Raw genomic sequence first — 19,434 nt, forward strand, 5'->3', positions numbered from 1 at the left:
CATGCTGCTATAAAGACACATGCACATGTATGTTTACTGCGGCACTATTCACAATAGCAAAGACTTGGAGCCAACCCAAATGTCCATCAATGACAGACTAGATTAAGAAAATGTGGCACCTATACACCATGGAATACTATGCAGCCATAAAAAAGGATGAGTTCATGTCTTTTGTAGGGACATGGATGCAGCTGGAAACCATCATTCTCAGCAAACTATCGCAAGAACAGAAAACCAAACACCGCATGTTCTCACTCATAGGTGGGAATTGAACAATGAGAACACTTGGACACAGGAAGGGGAACATCACACACCGGGGCCTGTTGTGGGGTGGGGGGATAGCATTAGGAGATATACTTAATGTAAATGACGAGTTAATGGGTGCAGCACACCAGCATGGCACATGTATACATATGTAACAAATCTGCACGTTATGCACATATACCCTAGAACATAAAGTATAATAAAAAAAAAAAGAAAGAAAATCACCTAATCACAAAAGAAGACAGCAAGAGAGGAAGAGAGGAACAATGGATCTATAAAACAACCAGAAAACAATAAAATGTCAGAAGTTAGTCCTCACTTATCAATAATTGCCTTTAATGTAAATGGATTAAAAAGAGGAAGACCCAACTGTATGTTACCTACAAGAGACTCACTTTACCTATAAGGACACACACAGATTGAACATGAAGGAATGGAAAAAAATATGGCATGCAAATGGGAACCAAAAGAGAGCAGAAGTACCGGGATTCATATGGAATAAAACAGACTTTAAGTCAAAACTGTATAAAGAGACAAAGAAGGTCATAATATAATAATAAAAGGGTCGATTAATCAAGAGACTATAACAATTGTAAATACATATGCACCTAACATCACAGTACCTAAATATATAAAGCAACTATTAATCAATGGGAAGGGAAAGATAAACTATACTACAGAAACAGTAGGGACTTCAATATCCTACTTTCAGCAATGGACAGGTTATCCAGAAAGAAAATAAATAAGGAAATATCTGACTTAAACTACGCTTTAGACTAAATGGATATAACAGACCTATACAGAACATTCCATCCAACAGCAGTACAACACACATTCTTCTCAAGCACATGGGAACATTAAAGGTCTCCCCTTACATGCATCTCCTTAGTCCAAATTCCAAGATTAACTACTATTTATAGATTGGTAAGTTTCCTTCCAAACCTTTGCAATTACAAAAATCACTCCAGTGGCTGTGTGAGAAGAGGGAGTATGACCAGAGGCAGGGGCTCCATATGTTAGCTTCCCTTCTTCTTCCTGCTATTTATGTAATATTCCCACTAATACATTGTTTTCCCTTCTAATAAAAAAAGGGCTCATGTTCACTATAAAAAAAAAAAAAACAAAATACAGATAATCAAAAGAAGAAAAGGTCTTAGAACCTATAACATCTTTCCAGTTTCTTCAATGGATATATACATAATTTTATTTATAAAAATGGGATCATGTACAAACTTTCTCTCTGAATGCACATAAATCCTTTCATGTATTATATGTCTATTCCATTGTTTTACTGGCAGGGTACAGTAGCTCATGCTTATAATCCCAGCACTTTGGGAGGCCAAGGTAGACAGATCACCTGAGGTCAGGAGTTCGAGACCAGCCTGGCCAACAAGGTGAAACCCTGTCTCTACTAAAAATACAAAAATTAACCAGGCATGGTGGTGTATGTCTGTAATCCCAGCTACTTGGGAGGCTAAGGCAGGAGAATCGCTTAAATCCGGGAGGCGGAGGATGCAGTGGGCCAAGATCGCGCCACTGCATCGAGCCTGGGCAACACAGCAAGACTCCGTCTCAAACAACAACAAAAAAAACCCACATTGTTTTAAATGGCTATATAGTATTCCACTATAAGACTATTCCATGCTTGATTTAAGCAATCCCTATTATAAAACAAGATTGTTTTAAATATTAATAACATAATATTTCTGATTATTTCCTTTGGATAAATTCATATGAGATAAAATTTACTTCAAAAAGTACAAGCATTTTAAGGGTTTTGTAAATCTTACTAAGTTGTTTTACAAAAAGATTGTATTAATTTTTATTTTCACTAGCAAAGTATGCTGTATGAGAGTAACTGCTGTGCCTTCCTTTACCAAAATAGAGTGTTTTTTTTCTTTTTTTCCAGAAATGTGTCAATCTGGAAAACAGAAAATAGAATCACACTGCTCTTTCAATTTGCATTTCTTGATTACTAGTGAGGATGAATTTTTTAAAATATATGTTTAGCAGTCAGTTGTGCTGCTTCTTCACAAATCCCTTATTAAGGTCCTTTGCCCATCTTTCTCTTAGGGTGTCTATCTTTTGCTTACTAACCTTCAAAACTGCTAATGCTTCTGTAAGCAGAAGTGGTAAGCATTTCAAACTAATTACTTATCATAACTATTAAAAAGCCAAACTATAGTTTGTTTTCACTTCCTGGTTAGTTTTTTAGTATTTGTAACCAGTAATGTTGAATGGTTTCCCACGTACCATTTGGTTTGAATTTCATTACCTTCAACAGGCACGGTACCTGATTCAATTACTTGCTGAATGAATGAATAAATTCCACCAACTTCTATGCACACAAAGATACGGTCCTTACAGATAAGCCCAAAACCAGACTCTATCTCCTACGTAGAAGTGGTTCTTCTATATGTGACTTAATATAGTTAAGTGAGTCTTCTGTGCCTACTCACCTTACCTAAAATAACTTTTAAAATTACCTTCAAAGGTAATTTATCCAGAATATGAATTAAGATTTCAATGAGAAATGAGAAGAGTCTCTAAGCAGCTAAAATCTGTCTAAAACTCATATATTTAATTCATAGAAGAGTCTGTCAGGTTCTCATTTGGAGACTATTTACTCTCAGTTTATACACAATTTGCATTAAGATTGGCATTAGTCAGTCTTCTTATTTCCCAGAACATTTAAAGCCAAGAGGGTATAATAAGGCAGATACAGATAGGCAAACTAATTGAAAGCACTGCAAAACAATGTCTGATAGAGAAGTAGTATGGCACAGAAGTCAAGAAAACTGGCTGTAAAATCTGGGATGATCAGAGCATCAGAATGAATAATGATAGTAATGGATTATAACCCATTAATTATATATAATTATAACGCACTGAGTAAAATAAGATTCTCCATTGAAGTCCACATTGAAAATTAATAAATAAGTAAATGGGAGAGAAGGGAAAGTTTTGTCTTACTATAGAATGAAAACTAATAATTGTAGAAGGAATGATGAAATTAGAAAACCACCATTTTGTGGCCTCATAATAATTATTAGGGATAATAAGAGTATCTAGCTCATCATTGTGTTAATACACATAAAGTAGCTTAGAGCAGTGTCTGACACATAACAACTGCTCAATGAATGTTAGTTATTATTACTATGTACCTGACCCTATGGTTGGACTGAGAGAAGTCAGGAGACATATGAATTAAGACATCTAAACTGGGGCCGGGCGCGGTGGCTCAAGCCTGTAATCCCAGCACTGTGGGAGGCCGAGACGGGAGGATCACGAGGTCAGGAGATCGAGACCACCCTGGCTAACACGTTGAAACCCCGTCTCTACTAAAAATACAAAAAACTAGCCAGGCGAGGTGGCGGGCGCCTGTAGTCCCAGCTACTCCGGAGGCTGAGGCAGGAGAATGGCGTAAACCCGGGAGGCGGAGCTTGCAGTGAGCTGAGATCTGGCCACTGCACTCCAGCCTGGGCGACAGAGCGAGACTCCGTCTCAAAAAAAAAAAAAAAAAAAAAAAAAGACATCTAAACTGGGAAGACAGCATGACATTTTATAACAAGCACAGAGAGACCTGTGTTCAAATCAAAGCTCTATCATTTACTGATTGTGTGTTCTTGGACCAGTTACTACACCTCTGGGCCTTCATTTCCTTACCAGCATAATGGAGATAATGATGGCTGCTGTGCAGGTTATAAGTATGTAAAACTCCATAGTGCCTGACACATTAAAAAAAAAAAAAAAAAAAAAAAAAAAAAAAAAAAGAGCTCCACAAGCTCTTTACCCTCTGTTTGTATAATCTTAGCAATAATCACATGAATCTGGGCTGTGATGGGTACCAGATCTATACCTGACCACCCCAGCACTCATGCTGGCATACTCCTGTGTTAAGAAGGCAGCTCTTCTATATTCTGCACAAGTTGATGTGTATTAAAATCCAAGTGTCTATCTAAACTCAAAGAGACGTAATTTGGTTAATCCTCAGCTGCTGTGTCCAATCACCATTCAATCACACTCCCTCCCATGGCATGCTGTCCCTCCAGGCAGCTAGTGTCACTAACTGTGCTACTTGGGCCTCTCCAGGTTCATGAGTATTGATTCCATCTGTCCAATTTGCAGGCTGTAGGACGTGTCCAAGCAACCACGTATGTTGCCCTTGGTCCTGGAGGGCAGACAGTGGTCTGGCAGGGTGGGGTGGAGAGAGTGACTAGGATCGACCCTATGGCTGCTAACCCAATCAAAGGGAATGGGCAATTCACTTCACAAACTTGGAGGCCAAAGGGGGTAAGCATTCAAGATAGTGACTCATCCTGAAACCTCAGAGAAGATTCCCTTAACTTTTTGTTTGTTTGTTTGTTTGTTTTTGAGACAGAATCTCACTCTGTCGCCCAGGCTGGAGTGCAGTGGCACTATCTCAGCTCACTGCAAGCTTCACCTCCGAGGTTCATGTCATTCTCCTGTCTCAGCCTCCTGAGTAGCTGGGACTACAGGCATCCACCACCACGCCCGGCTAATTTTTTGTATTTTTAGTAGAGACGGGGTTTCACTATGTTAGCCAGGATGGTCTCCATCTCCTGACCTCATGATCTGCCTGCCTCAGCCTCCCAAAGTGCTGGGATTACAGGGGTGAGCCACTGCGCCCGGCCCTCCCTTCACTTTTAATAATACTCAAAAGGCATCAGCACCACTGTGGGGTATAGACAGGGCTAAAGAAACCATGGCTGCTCAGTAGCCAACAGTGGCATCAAACACCTTGCCATATGGCCAGTAGGTTTTTTGTTCAACAGCCTTCATGTACTTACAAAGCATCTAACCAAGAGCTCCAATGGGGTCAGGCCCTTCTTGGAGAAGCCAGCCCAGATCGGGCTATAGGGCTACAAGAGTATGATTCACCACTAGCTTTGATCACCAAAAGAACCTCACTGAAACTACAGCATATAGCATACAGCACGGCAGAAACAGAGTAGGAGGCTAGCCAGGTTCGAGAAATCTAAGGCAAGGATGATGAAAACAGGCTTAGCAGTAGGCCAACACCAGGGAGTGCCAAGAAGTTCACAGTCAAAATAAAATCAAGGGCCACACACCAGGCAGCAAAGGTGTATATGAGGGCAGAGGTCAAGAACTAGAGGGTGAGGCAGAATAGATTATAAACCAAGTGAGTAGCCAGAAACCAAGGATTACACTGGTACCAAAAGTCAAGGCAAGGCAAAAGCAGCAGCATCCAGGAGCAGCAGTAAGGAGACAATGGAAATGGAATGATTTCTGCCTCTTTTGTTTTCTGCTGAAGCAGAAAGAAATCTCCAACTCAAAACAGCATTTGGGAGAAGGTGACTTACATGGGGAGATGATGGTGAGTCAGCCCACCTGGCTGATATACAGAATACAGAGTGAGCAATAAGAACCGAATCTGACGGCACAGAGGAAGGTAGGCACTGCTACTGGAGCTGATCCATTAAAGGACAATAGGACAATAGCAACTTCTCCTTCGTTCTGGTGCTGGCATACTGGCTGCCATATGGTAGGTTCTGGTTTCACTATTACTGTCTTAAATTTGAGTAGCTGGTACCAAATGGGCTGGGATATAAGGCTAGGCCTTCACGGTCTTAACAGTTGGATTAAAGGAGGCAGAGTACACCAGGCCACTCAATTATGTTTGTCTATATCAGGAAACATCTTCACTCAAAGGAATTACTCCACAGACACTCACTGGGTAAAGGCTTAAGAATATCAGCAATTCTCTGGCAGGCATGGTGGCTCATACCTATAATTCCAGCACTCTGAGAGACTGAGGCAGGAGGATCGTTTGAGCCCAGGAGATTAAGACCAGCCTGGGCAACACAGTGAGATCCTATCTCTTAAAAAAATTTTTAAATTAGCCAGGTGTGGTGGCACATGCCTGTAGTTCCAGCTACTCGGGAGGATCGCTTGAGCTCAGGAGGTCAAGGCTGCAGTGAGCTGTGGTTATGCCACCGCACTCCAGCCTGGGCCAAAAAAAAAAAAAAAAAAGATTATTAGCCATTCTCTCAACCAGCTAAAGATGTGGCCTCTCATGGTAGTACACCCCTCAAAGGCTAGGGATAATCTCCAGATACCCTATTACCCTTACTAATTTGGGGAAGCAGAGAATGTCTATGGCATAAGTATGTTATATTCACTTCCCAATACTGACTTTTATTCCCTCTTTTATGCTCGTTTTCTTTGTCTGCACAGCACCCAGTTCTCACCCTTGTGGTAGGTGACCCTCATATTGTATCATGATGGCCTGCTTACTTTTATTTGCCTTTCCCATTAGACTATGGGGGCAATAAAATTCCCTTCACTTCCCAATACTGACTTTCAGGTGGTTAACAGTCTGTAGGAGCACTTTGCCCCAAATAAGGTTTTGACAGAAGTGCTAGGATCAGAAAGCCCAACAGGCCAGGCGCAGTGGCTCACGCCTATAATCCCAGCACTCCGGGAGGCTGAGGCAAGCAGATCACTTGAGGCCAGGAGTTGGAGACCAGCCTGGCCAACATGGTAAAACCCCGTCTCTACTAAAAATACAAAAATTAGCTAGGTGTGGTGGCAGGCGCCTGTAATCTCAGCTAACTGGGAGGCTGAGGCAGGAGGATCACTTCAACCCAGGAGGCAGAGGTTGCAGTGAGCCAAGATCACACCACTGCACTCCAGCCTGGGCAACAGAGCGAGACTCTTTTTTTTTTTTTTTTTGAGACAGAGTCTTGCTCTGTCACCCAGGCTGGAGTGCAGTGGCCAGATCTCAGCTCACTGCAAGCTCCGCCTTTCTGGTTCACGCCATTCTCCTGCCTCAGCCTCCCGAGTGGCTGGGACTATAGGCGCCCGCCACCACGCCCGGCTAGTTTTTTGTATTTTTTAGTAGAGACGGGGTTTCACCATGTTAGCCAGGATGGTCTCGATCTCCTGACCTTGTGATCCGCCTGTCTCAGCCTCCCACAGTGCTGAGATTACAGGCTTGAGCCACCGCGCCCGGCCTAGAGCGAGACTCTTGTCTCAAAAAAAGGAAATAGAAAAAAAAAAAAAAGAAAAAAGAAAAAGAAGGCCCCCCAAAAATGAAGCAAGGATATGAACAGCCTAGAGGAGGAAACTAAAAAAAGATTATTACTAGGTATATAAAGAAAATCTTCAAGTTCATTTGTTATTACAGAAATGCAAATTAAAATGAGATATCACTGTAAATTCAACATATTGACAAACGTTAGACAGCTGAAAAATGGCAAGCGTTGGTGAAGACATGAGGATCTGGGACTCTTCATGCACTGTTAGGGTACAGACTGGTACAGCCATTCTGGAAGCCAATCGTGTAGGACTTCATTAAAGCACCTTACCCTATGACCAAGCACTTCTGCTCCTGACTATATAATTCCCAGAAAAATTCTTATGCAGGTCCATAAAGGGTAACACAAGAAATGGTTCATCCCAGCATTCTGTGGCAGTGGGGAGTTGCGGGCCATCAAGTGCCACCACTCGGGGGATGGATAAGGTAAATGTGGTAGTCACACACTATGAAACACAATGCAGCAGTTAGAAGCAACAGGCTGGATATACATGCAGCAACATAGAAGGATGTTTTTTTTCAAAAAGGGTTGAAGTCCTATCTCTTTTATTTATATATTAATTGAACCTGACCATTTGTTTCAGAAGTTAATCCCTTTCAGGGAGTCTCTCAATTATAGAAGTCCTAATTCCTATATGATCCAGTAATCTTTGGGGCTGAAACATTAAAGACCCAGTGAAAACAATGAACTCCCTGAAGTACACCAAGGGCCATCAAAGATGCCACCTCCTGTCCCCTCCTTCAGTTGGTTGGTGTTCATTCACCTTCAGGGCTCCTTGGTGACGCCATCACCAACTCAACTGAATCTTCTCTGATTCCCAATCTGAGTCCATGCTCTTTCTCTGTGTCTGCACAGCACCCAGTTCTCACCCCCATGGTAGGTGACCCTCATATTGTATCATGATGGCCTGCTTACTTTTATTTGCCTTTCCCACTAGACTATGGGGGTAAGGGCCATGTCTCAACTTTATTTCCCAGCTCCCTGCCCAGTGCCTGGATCATAGATGTTTTCTGAATGAGCACATGAATAAATAAATGAAAGATGAATAAATGAAATCACTATTTTATTTGATGGAATATGGGAGAGAAAGATGGACAGCAGCTGTCTCTGCCCTGCTCAGCCTTCTCCCACATGAAGGTCCCAACTAGGCTGCAGGTGGTTTAGCTGTGGAAAACCTCTATCTTCCTCTTCTGAGTAGTAGCTCCTTCTTGGGCTACAGAAAGTTCCCAGACAAAGCTGACGAAATGAACAGGAGGGTGGTCCCTAAGCAGCAGATCCTGAGATTCATGGAACTCCCTTTGGAGCCACAGCGAAATTAATTTGCTGATCAGGCTGTAATTAGATTAAAAGTGGGAGCACATGTAGGAAGGTTGGCTCACACTGACCGTGATGGGCTCTTGCTTTCAGGGTGGTGGGGAGTCACAATAAATAGGAGGGCAGTTACTTCGATCGATGTTTAGGCTTTCTGCTTTCAGTGGCCAGAGGGGGTTGGGGTGCTCACATTGTTTAGGCAAGAGCGAGAAAACCTGTGGTGTGAGCTCAGGCTTGTGTTGGGCCAGGCGCGTGTCAAAGACGGCTGGCGAGCAGCTGGAGTTGGTGAAGCAAGAAGGGCAGTGATCTCAGCTCCAGGTCATCCCTACACAATGTTGAGCTTCAGAAGAAGCTCTCCTAACTCCTCCTCCTCCCCACCCCCCACATCTGAAGCATAGGATCACTGTGATGAGTGTCACGGGTCCCAAGGAGAAGACAAAGAGTGACCTCTTCTCAACCCAGTGCACACCTCGATGAGGGGAGGAAGCGAAGAGGTCACAGTTCAGGAGGTCTGCTGGAAAGTCAAATGAATTGTGGCTCATTCAGTAACCTGGTCTCTGGCTGGTCAGGAAAGCCGGGTGGCCCAACCAAAGGCACTAGCATTTGTTAAATCTACAAGTCCTGTGGCATGGGACATGAGCTGAGAGTAAAGAGGGCAGGGAGAACAGTTTTCTTTTTAAAGCCAGATTCCCAAGGAAATGAATTAAAGATTGGGTAGGAAATAAGGTACCTGTATAGAAAATGTGCTCCAGTTTCCTCAAATGAGGATAATTTTTATTTATTTACCTCAAAAGGCAAAGATCAATAATTATAATAAAGCGGCCACAGTGTGTTAGACACCTTATATTCACTATTTCAGATCCTTATAACAACTTGCGATGAGGTACCAGTCCTATTTTATAAATAAGTAAACTAAGGCTCAGCAAGATAATATGAGTTACCCAAGTGTACACATTAAATAAGCACAGGAACCAAGATTCGAATCCAGGTCTGTCTGAGTCTAAACTTGGTGTACATTCCCCTAAACCACACTGGCTCTCACCCAGCCGACCATCCATTAGTCTGTCTTATTATCCCATAGTTACTAAGCCCTTACTGCATAGTACCAGGAACAGTGATATTTTCAGATGACAGTTAAAGCAAAGCAGGTCATAGCAGCTAGCTGGGATAAGAAGGAGTCTGTTTGAGATGGACAAGGGTAAAATCAGTGGTGAACCCAGACAGAGGTGATGTAATTAGGGGCAAGGCTCAAGGAAGGCATGGCACATTAAGCAGATGGCCAGGGAATCAAGATCACCCACAACAGGGTTTCCAAGATAATCCCAATTTTACATCCTCAGCCTAGTTCTAAATACACTTCCATGTCTTTCAATTTGTGGTTCATAATACATGCTCACCAAACCTAAGGCCAGTGTGGTCAGGCCCTAGATATTAGGACTTATTATAGTATGGACCCAGACTAGGCTCTCTCTAGGCAAATGATCCAGAACAGTATGATCAGGCTGGCATATCTCTTAGACTCGGGTGAAAGTAACAATAAAAAGAAAAACAATATTAATAACAGCAGCAGATACCTACTTATGCACTACACTAAATAGTTTTATGTGCACTTTAATCTTTGCAACCACCTTATGCTGAGGTAGGTGCCACTGTTATTCCCATCTTGCAGATGGGGAAGCTAAGAACTTTAAGAGGCAGAGCGAGGTCTTCAACTCACGCAGTTTCACTCCAGAGCCCCTATTCTTCACTACCATAGTATACATAAGTAGACCGGATGCTCCCCAAAGCAGGGACTGTGCCTTGACTATTTCCATCTCCTCACACATAGAGCCTATACAGGGCAGTCAATATTTGTTGAATCAATTCACTTCTGGGGCCTGATGTTGCACGGCAGACAACATAATGGGTTTTTAGTCAGCTTCTAGGCTTTACTTTTAGTATTGCTAAGTTTTGCACGTTGGGTTTTACAGTTGGTTTTTATTTTAATTGTTGACCCATATACTTATCCCTGTTAGTTTTTATCAACACAGATTTAACCATTGCTCTAGCCCACTGAGGTTTTATTTAATGTCCCCTATTTTTTCACCCAATATATTAGTACCTCCTCAAGCTTCCTTTACTCTGTTGGAATTTATCAATGACCTCAATGAAATCAGTGATATAAAATACTGAACAGGACAAGGCCCCATGGCTCACCACTCAAGCCTGCTCTCTAGTCTGATGTCCATTCATACATAAACAATGAACCAGATCATTTACATTTATTAGTCTGACTATACTATTTTTTACATCATAATTTTACTCATACAGATGTCATTAGAGATATCCAAATATCTTACTAAAAGCCAGAAATCGTATCTACTGCCGACCCCTGGCCCACCAGCCTGGTAGCTCTGTTAAAATCAGCAGCTTATGGTACAGTTGTTTTTAAAGAAGTCTCTCGAAGAAGAGGTACAGGACTAGACCATCTCACAGTTCCTAGAGATGGAGCACCCTCCCCTAAGCAGCTGAACTGAATGAACACTGGATGCTCTCCTATCCCCAACTGCCACTCTCCATGAAGACAGCACTGAACACAGAACCCCAGGACAGAATAGAGCATTGGGCCCAGGAAGTGTACCCTGAGACTGTCAGGTTAGGCAAATGAGCTGGCACTGATTTCCAGGGAGCAGTGTCTTGAGTTGCCTGGGGTTAAGGCATGTGTCTGCCAAACTACGGGTGCATGCTGGAATTAGAATATCATTACCACAAAACAGGATTATCTTGAGCAACGATTCCAAATGGGATTAGAAATGACTCTTTGTTACTCAGAGATAATCGGTCATAGCAGTAGGGGTGGGAGAAACGTCAAGCCCAGCACACTTTTCTGGGGGCACGGTGCTGGCATTCTGGGCACTTGGCCAGCACCCTCACCCACCCTTCCTTGCTGGGGAATACTGGTTACTGTCGTGCACTGGGCTGGTGGCCACCTGTAACAAAAGCCAGCCTATATCAAGGTACCCTGCTCAGGCGTCCCATGTTCTAGGGTTCCCTGCCAGTTGCTCCTACTAGCACATCTCTACTTTCCAACTTTGTGAGCCTATGCTCACAATGGTCCTTCTGGAAATGCTCTCCCCCTACTCCCTATGTTACCAATCAAATCCTGTCCATCTTTCAAGGCCTGACTCCTCTGAAAGGACCGCTTTTCATGATGCTGCCTCTACACAGCATCATCTCCTTCACAGCACTCTACACTTTCTTCTCTGTGGCACTAACACATGCCTCATTCTCCAAAGTGGGACTTTTATCCCTTTTCTGACTGTCAGCTTTTTGAGAACAAGGAGAGCGGCTTGTCTGTTTTTACATTTCTCAAAATCCATCTAATACATCATGGAGCATCAAGAAACCCTGATCGAGCCGACTTGACTCCTGGTCCCAGCATCCTTTGGTCCATCCCATGGCCTTGCTCCCTGCCCCTTCCCTCCATAGGTAGTGTAGTTCAGTGGAAAGAGCAAGGGTTTGGGGTTCAGAAAAGCCCAGCTTCAAATCCTGGCTCCTTCTTTTACTAACTGGACAACCTTGGGCAACTCTGAGCTTCATTTTCCTTATCTGTAAAATAGGAATAATAATCCCTCCCTTTCAAGATTGCCCTAAGGATTAGACCCAACATGGGAAGTGCTTGACATGGGCTTGGCACACAGAAAGCACCCAATCAACTATTGCCATCATCATTACTACAGTCAGGAGATCACACAGCACAAAGCCCAGCCGCCTTGGGCAGAAGGAAGCCCTACTCTACAGCATGAAGCCAGACCAAGAGTAGGTTAGAAGACGGAAAAGGCTCTATGCCCCTAAGGACCAACTTCCACGTGGTTGGTTAGGCTCCCTAAGGACCTACTTTCAAGCACAGGTACACTGGTACTCTACCTGCCCCACATACAGCTAGCCAGCAAGGAAGGACAGCCTCCCAGGGAGGCTGCCAGTGGTCTAGCTGCAAGAGCAGCACCTGCTCTTCACTCTAAGAACACCCATGGGGCTGTTGGGGTCCACAAAGGAAGGCCTTTAAAACCTCTTCTGTAGGACAGCAATCTGGCTTAGGCTATTGTTTTTTTAAAGACAGGGTTTAATGCACCTTCTCCCCCTAGTAAGGCAGAGGGAAAATAAGCAAATGCTAAAAATAAATGACTGCTGTGAGAGGGAATTGAATGGTCTTCAGCCAAGGATGGCAGCACTTTAAAATTAACAAAGCCCAGGTACCACATCCAGGAAGGCCTTGGCAAATGCGTGTTATCCACTCATTAGCTCAGTTCCTCAGGGACCCTGGCCAAGCAGGGAAGGCAGTGCCGGGAACCAGTCCTTCCGACACTGATGAAATGCACTCGGGGAGAAAAGGCAGAAGGAGGGAGGGAGACTCTTGTGGGGAATTTCAAACAGTTCTGCTGTGCTTCATGCTCTGCCTTGCAGTTCTCACCTTCTCTGAGGGAGGGGCTTGCAAAAGCCACCACCAAGCCCAAGCAGGATCAAATCAAAATCTCCCCACACCAGCCTCCCTTTTCAGGATCTTTGGTTCCTGAAGCACCACAATGGCCTCACTATATAGGTGGTCTCCCTGCATGACAGTACAGAGATAAGGAACCCAAGAATGGTGGGGGAGAGGCAAGCTCCCAGTCTGTACCCTCAACTTTCTCCTTGCTGGAATGCAGAATCATATACTTTATGAATTTATACAAGTCCACTGTATACTACTCATAAAGTGAATTTATCACTATTCATCAGTAATTACACTTCATTACATCACTGATAGTAGGAACTGACAAATCTTCATTCCCTACTAAAAATCAGAATGCATATCACTCTAATGTGAGATATCATCAACAATAAGAATTCACAACATTCCAGGTGACCATTAACAATATGAATTAATTTTGATACTACTAACATAAATTCTCAGTATGCCACTGGTCACAATTAATAATGAAAATTAAGAGATAGATGAGAGCTTTTTAAAAAGTTTTTAAAGTCAGTTTACTGAAGAAGCATTTACACATCATAAAATTCATCCTTTTCAAGATATATAATTTAATGAATTTTGATAATTATATACACTCATGTAACCTACATGATAATCAAGATACAGAAAACTTCTCCATCATCCCCCAAAGTTCCTATATATTCTCCTCCCTTTCCCAAACACTGGCAACCTGATTTCTGTCCCTAAAGTTCTGTCTTCTCCAGAATGTCATATACAAGGAATTACAGAGTAGGTGGTTTTTTGTGTTGGTTTTAGCTTAGCATGGTGCTTTTGTTGTTGTTGTTGTTATTGTTTGTTTGGCTGTTTTCACTATATGGATGTACCACAATTTGTCCATTCACCAGTTGATGGACATTTGCGTTATTTCTAGTTTTTGGTGGTCATGAATAAAGCTGCTATAAATATTTACATACAGGTATTTCTGCAGATGTATGTTTTTATTTCTCTTAGACAAATACCTAGGAGTTGCTATTGCTGTGTGGTATGGTAAATGTATACTTTACCGTTATAAGAAACTGCCAAAGTGTTTTCCAATGTGGCTATACCATTATGAATTCCTATCAGTGATTTATCAATATTGTTCTGTATCCTTGTCAGCCCTTGGTATTGTCAGTTTTCCTAAATTTTAGCTACCGTAGTAGGTATGTAGTGGTATCTCATTGTGACTTGAGTTTGCACTGAGTATGTTTTCATGTGCTTATTTGCCACCCATCTCTTTTTTGAAGAAGCATCTGCTCAAATCTTTTGCCCATTTAAAAAAATTTGATTTTTTAAAATTATTGATTTGTAAGACTTCTTTATATGTTCTGGGTACTACTGCTTTATAAGATATATGTTTTGACATCTTTTTTTATGAATTAGAAATTATAAGAATCTAAGTCATACAATTTTTCTTTCAAACCACTATCCTCTGCACATATACTATAATTAAGGGACTAGGAACAACTTAAACTTCCAATTTACAAACACCTTAGTGCTGTTGGAACAGAGGGCCAAGGAGTACTTAAAACCTGCTAAAACTCATGAGACCATTTTTATCTCCATTGCAAGCACCTAACAACACTAGAGCTTTAAGGAAAGCTATATCTGGAGAAATGACTGTCCTATGAACAGCTTTTCGCCCCCCAGGCTCTGCACCTCCCAAAGCCCTGTTCTGGTCCACCAGACTTCTGGAATGGTCAACAGTCGTCACACTTCATTGCTGGTCATTGTTCACTGGGAAAGGTAGGAGGCTCCCAATCCATCCCACAGTAGAAGAGCAAATAGCGGGGCCTGTGGCTGCTTGGACATCAAAGTTGAGCAAACAGGCCTGGCAGGCCCTGCCTCTCCGCCTACACATCCTGCAAATGCCATCTGAAGGAGCTTCCCCAAGGGGGTCATGACTTTCAGCTTGTCATAGCACACATCAAAGTTTGCACCACACACGAACTGGGTGCATGGGTTCGAATCAAGTCGCCCGAGAGCGGATACTCAGCCATTGTGTCCAGTTTTAATCCTGTGTTTTCCCAAGTAATTAAGCCTTCTTGCTTATGAACTTGTGACTAAGTAAAGCATCACCGAGAGGTTGTAACATCAAAGTGCCTTCCACCGTCTGTCCATGTTTGGTAAAATTGGATTTCTTTCCCTTCTTAAAGAAAAACTAATTGAATTTAGCTGAAGGCTGTGTATATTTGCACAAGCCGGTGAAGGCTATGCTAAGTCACAGTGATCATTCTGGGACTCTTTGGCTTAGCCTTTAGCTGGACTGGGTCAGAGTGCAATATAGAATGAGACACCCAGACTCAGGCTAAACAAGTGCCTTGTGGCATGAGGCTTATAGAGGGCTCACTGTGGAGAAGGGGGCCAGACTCCCAATGACTGTTCCTTGAGTCAATACTATACCCAAGCTGTTACTAGGGCTGGCAAAACGATTGTCCTAGTAGAATGTTGGTAAAGCTTTGGCAGCACGGCTACTGAAGACAATGGGCATCACATTACTCAAGTCCTTGATGTCGGCAGTCCAAGTAAGCTTCTTAAGGCAAAAGCTGTGACTGCTTATTCTCTGAATTCCTGATAGCCTAGCACATTAGCACCTGACACCACAGAGTTTTAAAATATGTTAGCTGGATATACATAATGATAATATATACTATAAATATAATAATATCAAAAATATATATATATAATATACAAAGATAGAACTCTCTGTATTCCTTTTTTGCCCTATCAGGAAACTTCAACCTAAAGTAATACTCAATTTCCCTAATTACTTAATTTACAATAAATACAGCATGGTCCCATTCATGTTAAATTTGTACATAAACATATATATAACAATTTCTAGATGGAGGGAATTCAGGCGACTACTATTTTCTATATGATTTTTACAAAAACAATAAATCTATTTTCAGAAAAGACAATCTCTGGCTCAATCTTTATACAATTATCTTTCCTTTAACCAATACGATTTCTGATCTTGATCCAGTTTTCCCTCTCCTGTGTATATTTATATTTGTATTTTAATTTAAGTCACTTCAAACTCTTTTTGGAAATAAAAGGAGAAAATAAATTATAAATTAAACTATTGTACATATTTTTAAAATGTAGTTAAATAGCACTGTTATTTCCTATTCAAAACTAAATAAAAAGAACATATAGATCTAGAAATTCATAAGACGTTAAGCTCCTTAAGGATAGAGACTATTGTATTCTATATCCCTAAAGACTTAACATATTATTAAGCAGCATTAGCGTGAAATGATTGGGCTACTCTGAGGATCTCTCTCTTAAGCTTGCGGCTGCCTGCATCCTAAAGGAGGTGAAGGTTCTCTGTTTTCAGCCTTGAATCAAGGGTGCTCCCCCTCTATCTTCCCTTTATCAAAATCTAATTCAAAGGTGGTAGCATTTCAGGCCCGACCAATATGATTCTGGAAGGATTTGGTGATTGATTATATGAAAACTAGTACAGTTCTACTAAGGAAAAACTTATTGGCAGATTGTGCTGGTATGGATATGATAATCCTTCAAGACTACTCATAGCGCACCTTAACAATGAGGCCTACTCACCCCGACCAATGTACTCCTGGTATTCCCTTTTTAACAAGTTCTACTTTTCCTTTTTCCCATGGCCCTGCTTATCTTCTAATATATTATATAGTTTACATATCCATTATACTCATTGTTTATTGTCTATCCACGCCTTTCTCTACCAAAGGACCACAACTAATACAGAAAGCAGCTCTATGTGGGCAGGGATCTTTGTTTTTCATCAATGTTATTTCAAGTACATAGAACAGTACGTGGCGAACAGTAGGGGCCAAAAAAAATTCTGTGATAAGAACACATAAATCCAAGCCAAGAGTGTGCCGTTTTCAGTAAAAATCTGTCCTCCCTGGATAGTGGAAGGAAGAGAAGGTCACAAAATGGATACTTAATTAGTCCTACGAACTAAAGCAAGTAAATACAAGCCAACACTCTCACTTTTCTCAACAAGCATCACTGATTTGCTAGCAGCTCTGGATAAAGACAGAGCAATCAGTTAAGCCAACAACTCATTAGATTCAAAGAGATGTGTCCCCAAAAGCACATATACTAGCCAACTGATCACTAATTGACAGTATTCTTAAGCATTGTGTTGTTTCCTATTCAGTCTCCACCTCGAAAATACTACACACAGAAGGGAACACACCTCTCCATCTCTCCTTCTTTAGCACCACTGGCTGTTTCTTGCAGAGGGAAACACCTACAAGCTGGGGGAAAAGACTGGTGCATGTGGTGAACTACCAGTGGCATAGAATAACACGTGTGTTTGTGTACAGAGATCTAATGGGGGCATCAGGGACTAACAACCCACCATTTATAATCTGTAGCACATACATTACCTTATTTGATTCTCAAAAGAATATGGTGAGAATCTACTATGCTGCCACATTGAGTCCCCTCACACCCTTTGCTTCGATAGTATCCCATACACACTGCTCTGAAATCACTGATCATACTATACTATGTCTCTTTACTTGCATTTGTTTTCCCCATTAGACTGCAAACTCCCCAAGGTCTCAGATTCTGCAAACACTAGCACAGGGCCTGGCTAAAGGCGGATATTTACTTAATATTCATAGAAATAATTAATTTTTGATGAAGAAACAGGCTATCCATGGAGCTCTGAAATTCAATTAAGGCTTGGAACCAGGACTGGACTCTAGGTCTCAACTACGAAGCCTATTTATATCAATTTTGCTTTTAAAGAATAGGTGCGCCAGGCACGGTGGCTCACGCCTGTAATCCCAGCACTTTGGGAGGCCAAGGCAGGCGGATCACAAGGTCGGGAGATCGAGACCACCCTGGCCAACATGGTGAAACCCCATCTCTACTAAAAATACAAAAAAATTAGCTGGGTGTGGTGGAGTGCGCCTGTAGTCCCAGCTACTCGGGATGCTGAGGCAGCAGAATTGCTTGAACCCAGGAGGCGGAGCTTGCAGTGATCCGAGGTCAGGCCACTGCACTCCAGCCTGGCAACAGAGTGAGACTCCGTCTCAAAAAAAAAAGAAAAAAGAATAGGTGCTTGGAGCTAAAGAAAGCAAATCAGGAAACTGAGTGACTGAGAACAAGTCCACAACAAAGGAGCAGAGAAGAGAGACCCATCTCATGTACAGCTAACTCTCAGTCAGGCTGAGGCAGTACTATCTCTATATCATAAAATCCCAGTTACATTTGTTCCTTCACACTTAAATCTTTTCACAGGTGGCCAGTACGCCTTAAACACCTACTTGCAGAAAGAATTGAAATTGGTACCTCCAACTATCAATTTTAATGGCTGTTACTAAAGCACCCAGTCTGCTTTCTTTGAAAATATCCCTTTTTGCTCTTATTTAATCAATTCTTTTGAACAATCATAGCTAGAGCAAACGTGTACTTCATTCCAGCACTTCCAGAATTATACAGACTCCAAGGCAGAAATCAGAACAGACTGAAATGTAAAGGCAGCATCAGCACTAGGCTGGTATCTGGCATCGGGAGGTAGCAGTGAGATAAAGTAAAAAACACAGACCATGGCTGGGTACGGTGGCTCACACCTATAATCCCAATACTTTAGTAGGCTGAGGGTGCAGGAGCACTTTAAGGTCAGGAGTTCAAGACCAACCTGGGTAGCACAGTGAGACCCCTATCTTTAAAAAAAAAAAAAATTAGCCCAGTGTGATGGTGCATAACTGTAGTCCCAGCTACTCAGGAGGGTGAGGTGGGTGGGTCACTTGAACCCAGGAGGCCGGGGCTGCAGCGAACCATTGATCGTGCCACTGCACTCCAGCCTGGGTGACCAAGCAAGACTGTACTTCAAAAAAACCCCAAAACCCAAAAACACGGATCTTACAGGCAGCCAAACCAGGTTGTAAATCCTGCCCATGTGACACAAATAAATCACTTTATCTCTTTGGGTTTCAGTTTTCTGAGCTATAAAATGAGCATTACATATTTTGTGGAGTGATTGTGAGAATTAGATAACTCACTACACAAAGTAAACTATTACAATCTTCATACAATAGCTACAACCTGATAGGATTGGGGAGGGGACAGGAAAATAGCACAGCCTCCAATGGGAGGGAAAGAAGTCCCCCATCTTCCTAGTTTCCATCAGAACCTCCAAAGAAAAAGCCCCTGGAGGAGCACTCACTGGGGACAGTAACTGCAGACTTCTCAAGATCAACAGACGGTGGTTAACAGAACATGACAATAACTTGCACCTATACACACAACCACTTACAACAGGCTTCCAAACATTTGGTTGCT

General features: G+C 42.2%; 1 protein-coding gene across 2 annotated transcripts in view; it reads right to left on the reverse strand.

Moving 5' to 3' along the window:
* Window positions 1–19,434, reverse strand: part of CLPB (ClpB family mitochondrial disaggregase) — a 147,443-nt gene that overhangs the window by 96,353 nt on the left and 31,656 nt on the right. The window lies entirely within an intron of this gene.

The sequence above is a fragment of the Chlorocebus sabaeus genome, chromosome 1, assembly GCF_047675955.1.
Source record: "Chlorocebus sabaeus isolate Y175 chromosome 1, mChlSab1.0.hap1, whole genome shotgun sequence".
NCBI classification, from domain to species: domain Eukaryota; kingdom Metazoa; phylum Chordata; class Mammalia; order Primates; family Cercopithecidae; genus Chlorocebus; species Chlorocebus sabaeus.